Genomic DNA, 6,963 nt, shown 5'->3' on the forward strand with positions numbered 1-6,963 from the left:
ATCTTCTTCTTGTTCCTCATGATTTTCTCCTTCCTTCTACCGTGCACCAGAACGTCACGAGAGACCTCACCGGATCCGAGGGGATCTCCGTGACCCTTCCATCTCAGCCCCTCCCGAGCCCCTATAAGAACTCCTCTCCCCCTCGCTCTGTTCCCCACGAGAGCTGCCCGAAATCCTCGCCACAGCTTCCCCGCCGCCTCGCCGGAGTCCGCCCCAGCCGAAGCTCGAAAAGCTTCTGGTGTTGCCTCCTCCCGTCGCCCCCGCACCCCTCCGACATCACCTCGACGCGCCAGAGCTCCTCCGCTGCCGCCCGAACCCCTCCGCCACCTCGGCCGGCCACCGGAGCCACCTCCTGTTGTCTTCTCGAACTCCGGCGACTATCTCCGGTGAGCTTCAGAAATCCCGTAACAGTTTTTTTTCCAAGAAAAGAGCAAACTTAGAAAATTCATATCTATTAGTATACAACTTCAAATCTAGTGATTCTTTTTGCTACCGGTTCATAAAAATCCCATCTATCCTGTGGAACCAACAAAAAAATATTTTAAAATTTTAAATTTTGAATTTAAACAGATTTGGTTTAAACCTTGTTTTGTGAATATCAGGAGTTAGAAATAGCTTTTGAGTTGATTCTTTTTGCTACTGATCACTAGTGATCTTATTTATAAGTAGGTACAAATTCAGAATTTTTGGAATATTTTAAATTAATATTTTATGCAAAACAGATTCTGCTTTTGTTCTTTTTAGGTCTATTGCTATTTCTTTGCTATATTTGTTTTTAATTTGTTTTCTTTTATACTTGTGAATAGTTATATTTTTTGTTTTTCTGTTAGTTAACAGTAGGTTTTCAACAACAAAATTTTTTTATTTAATTTGATAGCGTGAAATCAATTCTAGTTCTATAATAACTTGTAATTGATTTCGTTGCTAGTTTGATTTCCTATTTGAAAATACTTTCAAAATAATATTGTTTTATGAGAAAAATACTTTATGTTATATTAGTTATTTGATATTTTTATTTTCTGTTATTTTACTATTTTAGTGTTTTATTTTCTGTTAAGTTTAATTAGGACAAATACTATTTTGTGATTGTTGTAGTAAAAGACTCCATAGTTTTTCTTTGAAGTTTCCATTGGATGCTTATTTGATCTTTCTTATTGATTTTATTGCATCAATTTTTATTGTTGTTTGTTATATTGATTGCTAGGATGATTGCTAGTATGATTGCTTATGTGAATACTATGTTCGATTATATAGATTTCATCCGAGAGTGACAGATAGTTCTATCAAGTTATTTTCCTGTGAGAGATATCTATCTTCATCAACCTTACGAGGCAAGTTCACGTTAATCATGTTTTTGCTATGGTTTTATATGCATTGTAGTTCAACCTTCTCCACCCATTGCATGCAAAGTAGGTACTTGGAAATTTGGATCTTGATGTAGTATTATGTGATAGGCACCCATCACCCTTGTTACTTGGCCCGGGAAAATAATTTTATTTTGCTATGCTTTTAGTAGACGGGGTTTTGGATGAGTGTTTATCAAGAGTGTTGTGAGAATTTAATAATCAAGACCCGAATACTTCAAGACTTTCAAGACCTCATGATGCAATATATCTGGGTGAAGGACGGTTTTGATGGGCTCCCTGGGGAAACCAGTGGATGACCCGGGATGCATGGGGAAGTGCCATGACATCTTGCGGAAAGCTTCACCCAGGCACAAAGAGATGGATGGATAATTCAAGACCCGAGGCTTACCTGCATAGCCACAAGTCATTATGGGCTCTGGATTGGTTGGACATCGTGGTGACTCTAGACGGGCGGTGCTACGAGATGTAGAAGAACGGTAGGATTGGATGGGCACCGACAGTGGCTCATAGGAACCCGTTGGAAGACCATGTTTTGATCATCCGGTTCTCAAAAACCCTGAAGTGCAAGGACTCCAACGGAGGCGATCAAATCTTTTGGGGAACGTGTGCAAAACTCCGCAGAGTACTCAAACCTAACCAATTAGCCGTGTCCACGGTCATGGACAACTTGAGCCAAAGTAACTGAAACTATCAATAATTCTCAACACAATAACTTAATGATGTGGGTGTTATTCATAACTTGGGTATGAGAAATGGTTAGTGGAACCTTCTCATTAACAACCAACAATGTAGTAAATTTTGCTTTTACCTCTCTCTTGTTGTAGGAAAAATTTGCTTTACGCAAAACTTAAACTACAACCCAACTGCCATATATGCATATAGTATACATGATATTTTCACCACTCCCTTTTGTGACTTGCCGTCATATTCAATATGCTGACCTACACAGCTGGAACGTCTTATATTGCAGATACTTCCTTCGACGAGTAAGAGTACGATTCAGGGTTACGGTCTGCACTCAACCCGCCGTTGGTGTTTATTGGGACTCCACTCCCTTTGATTGTTTCCGCTGAGATTTTGAGATATATATGAGTTTTACGTTATTTTACATGTGATTGCACTTTGATATATACATTGATGTACTGTGTGTGCCAGCATACTGATCCAGGGATGGTGTAGAACACACAGAGGCTTGACTCGTTTTGAGTCGGGTCGCTACAACAGGAAAGGAACATCACCTCGATATATAGCTTCTCTAGGCACGAAAAGCATCTTAGGAGACTGACAACTTGTTCCAGGTTGGGGCCGATAGATTCTCGTGCCAAGGCGTTCACTACACGCAGATTCGGGATCAAGCTTGTCAGAATCATTTTCTGGATGACAAGAGAACATAGATATTCAAAATTAGAAATAATGTTAATTTCAAGAAGGAGAGGAAGAAGGCGACTGTTGTACCTGAATGAGTGTGGATCCAATAACAAGTTCGGAGTATTTGACAGATGAGTAGCCCACCACTGTTAATTTTAGTGGAGAAATGACATTATTTTTGTTGGACCTTGTTGATCAACTACAAGTAATCTCTCAAGTGAAGGCATGTCCTCATTGACCATACTCGGTACACCTTTTGTGATCTCTTGTTACAGCACCAGCAACACACATAAATAGTCCGGAGAGTCATGAAGGTGATGTGGAAGATACTCAACCGATTGATCGCCTGAAGACGAAGGTACTCGAGTGTAGTACAGCCGCGGAGCAGGCACTCCATGTCATCCTTTGGGATGTAGACGTCAACAATATGGAGGTGCTTCAGTCGTGGTCGAAAAAGAGGGAACATGTCATTAAGGGGGTGGTAGTTCATGAACTTGGCGGGGCGCAGCGTGGGCGCAAGGTGGAGCACAGACGTTGACAACAAGCGCATATGACCATCATTAAAACTGAGCTCCTCGAGCTAATCTAGGGCGGGGGATTGGAACCACTCATCAAGCTTGGCTCGGTCCTTGTCGTTGGAACAGAACTTGTCTGTGCTAAGGCATGTGATTGGGCCATGGTGACTGCCGAGGATCTGGGACAACGTGTCCAAGCTTTTGTGATAGCCATGGTACAGCTTGTGGGCGTCGATGACGTCGAGAGGGGTGGAGTGCCATAGGGGGTGCCACCATCAGGAAAGGACGGTTGACCATGCCGCATATTTGATTGGGAGGAGGGAGATGATGACTATCAACATATCACTGGGGAGGCTGCTGATGAAGTCTAGGCCTGCTGGAGTCGCTTGCGGTACTTGCTCTACCCACCTCCACTTGTTGGCAGCCTCGTTCTCCACCTCCAGAGTCTCCTCATCAGCGGAGCTGTGTGATAGAAGTGGGAGTACATGGAAAATTTAGTTAAAACACGGCAAAAGAAAAGTGTATTGGTAACTACAGATTAGTAGATAGGAATAGAGTAAGAAAACGGAATAACAATTGGTTTCTTAAATACTACACAATTCCTTTGATATTGCTCGGTAAGTCAACATGCAAATACTTGAAAATAACACTTACTTCGAACAAAGTCTGTACAGATGATATCGTCGGGGAAGTTAGCGAAAGGGGGCAGATTTTGACCATGATGGACTCCCATAGGTTTAGTGTTACGGCAGAGTGGTATGTTAGACCTAGCTATTTGGGGCATGCGTTTATAGCTACAATTCACCTCCTGTCGACAGGAAGTGGGGGACAAGCAATACTGTGCACTTTGTGAGACACGTGCCACATCAAAGTTGTGCATTTGGTATTTGAACATCCAACCACCTTTTTCATACATATTTTTGGCCCACATGCAAGTGTGTTCGTGTTGCGACCCTTTCCCGCGTTATTTTTGCCAAATTTTTAAACAGTAGAAAAGTCGGATGAGACAACAGACATGGTTCACTCACACTAACTGTGTGCCACTCCCATGCCCATGTCACTCACATCAGCACAATACATTGGGCTCCACGAGGCTTCCCTCACAATCTCAAAAATACCTACCCGCCTGGAGGGTTTTTCTGTTTGATAACACACAATTATTATGTTTCGACCATGTGTGATGGTTTTTGTTCCCGCTCCCGCCCACATCCCTCAAAAATATCTTCCCAGGTCGAGGGTTTTTCTGTTTGATAACACACGATTGTTATCTCGAGACCATGTGCGATGCATCATCCAAATTTTCAATAATCCAACATTTTACTCCTGCGTAGTAAAATTTTCAGTAGCCGCGTCATTTCCTCAAACCCCCCTCCAGACACCCCCAAAAACTCCATGCACAGACACACATAGACACAGACACACACACACACACACACACCACAACCCCTCCCTCGTTCGAAACCCTAGCAAGGTCGCTGCTGACGCTGCTACTGCAAGGCCTCCATTGTCAACATCTGTCAGTTTGCCTGTGTAGCTTAATTACCCACCAATCTCCATACTAGTGGTCGTCATCTTCCTCGACGGGCACCTCGGCGATGTCGGGCGAATAGGCTGCGATACACCTCTTTTGGGCGAGTTGCTCCTCGAGCTCCACGAGAAGTGTAGCAGGGCTTCGCCTGCGATGCTCTGGAGTGGGGGATGGGGATGGGGATCTCTAAAAAATGGGTGTTTGGCAGGCGCCATCTAAGAAAATCAGGGCGGCTAGTACTGGCTACGGGCTCTCAATCAACACGTAAGAGTAAGCTGGTATGTCGCGGACTCCGGCTAAGACATCAAGGTCATCGACATCAATGGCATGACCAGGCTATGTCACAAGTTAAGTGCCCACCCCCAACCCCTTGGGTTCAACCATCGTCGATCTCATTGACGGCCCCGTCGCTCATCTCCTCTGGCTCGATGTAAAGAATTTTCCATCCTACATCACCATCGAGCCCTTTTGTCATTTCTAAAGGACACATTCTGGGACACTAGCTTGGAATCCAGAGCTGCCAAGTCATACCTCATCGATGACGACCATGACAAGGGCACCCTCTCCGACTCTTCCAAGGGGAAAGAGCCCATATGCGACATCAGGGAGGGCACCCTACAACCATGCTTTTCCAAGGGTAAGGAGCCCATCTACGACAACATGGAGAACACCCAGGGTCCATGCTCTTCCCAAAGGAACGAGCCCATCTGTGACAAGTGAGGAAATCCATGATTCATTTTGCCGTGCCTCTTCGCAAGGGCGAACCCATGATGTGTTTTGTCGAGTCCCTTTAGTACTGTAGGGATAATATGTCCAGTTTTAATTGTTGTATTTGTTTGTTTGTAGTATGCCTTGTTTATTTCAGTTGTTCACAATGTGATGCTCTATATGTGCAACTATTTATTGTGCAGTACATTTTCATCAATACTAGTTTTAAACATACTCGTAGGAATGAATATATTTGCTTGTTGTTAAGCCTCTTATAGCTAGCATATGCCTCTTTTAAAGTTTTTTGGTTGTTCAGTTGTTTGTTGTTAGCATATGTCTAGTTTCAAATGCCATATTTGCTTGTTCATAGTATGCCTTGTTTATTCCAGTTATTCACAATGTGATGTTCTATATGTGTAAGTATGAACTGTGCAGTTCAATTTCATCAATAGCAGTTTCAACAATACCACTATGAATGACTACATTTGGTTGTTGTTAAGCATGTTGTAGTTAATCCATTTTTCCATTTTAATTTAAGAATAACCAGTGTACTTAGACCGACACAATACCGGTTTGAGTGACTGCATTTGCTTGTTGCTAAATGTTAGACCTGTTGCAATTAACACACCTTTCCACTTCTTGTTTTGCTTAAATAGTTTGCTTATACCTGCACACTGAAGCTATCATTTGGAGATTATTTTTCCTACCATGGATATATTTGGTTGATGTTTAGCCTGGTGTGCTTAGCATGCCTCTCGATGTACTTACACAAGACAATTTTGGAAACAATTGTTGTTTTCCATCAAGGTTAGTTTCATCGCATGCCTAATATATACTCACTGTTCAGGATATTGGTAGCTGGTACCATATAGGCCCGGGGCTGACAAGGGATTAATCGGTGAATTGGACTTTTAACTGAATACATTTATCGGTAGGTTAACTAGGGCCAGATCTAATATATCTGAGGCTACATAGCAACATGAACTGTACTGAATGTCTAAATATGCAATCCCAGTCTACATAGTAACAAGTAAGAGTGTTACCTTAATGTTCTGATGATGTCTAGATATACGTAGAAGAGCAGTAGCAACAACAACAACACATCAGCAGTTAACTACACTTAATCGGGGGATAATTTGTAAAAATGCAATAAACTCCCTCGGGACCGTAATATAAGATTTTAATTCATCCATTGTGTGAGTATATTTAATGTTATAAGATATTATATAATGGGACGGAGGGAGTGTTGTACTTCATCATTGTGCAATTGTTGTTTAGCTTCTAATATTAACTTGGTGCTTTTAGGTACATTTGTCATTGGTGAAGATCCGCCGTTCGAACCTTTGTGCGTATGTGGCAATGAGATATTGATGAAGCAGCATCAAGTGAGGAAGCCGTTAAAGATGGTTAGTGAAATGGGACGAAAGATAGCAATTAAACTATTTGTTTACACTTTACATGAGACAACACTGAACTG

This window comes from Hordeum vulgare, chromosome 6H (assembly GCF_904849725.1).
Source record: "Hordeum vulgare subsp. vulgare chromosome 6H, MorexV3_pseudomolecules_assembly, whole genome shotgun sequence".
Lineage (NCBI taxonomy): Eukaryota > Viridiplantae > Streptophyta > Magnoliopsida > Poales > Poaceae > Hordeum > Hordeum vulgare.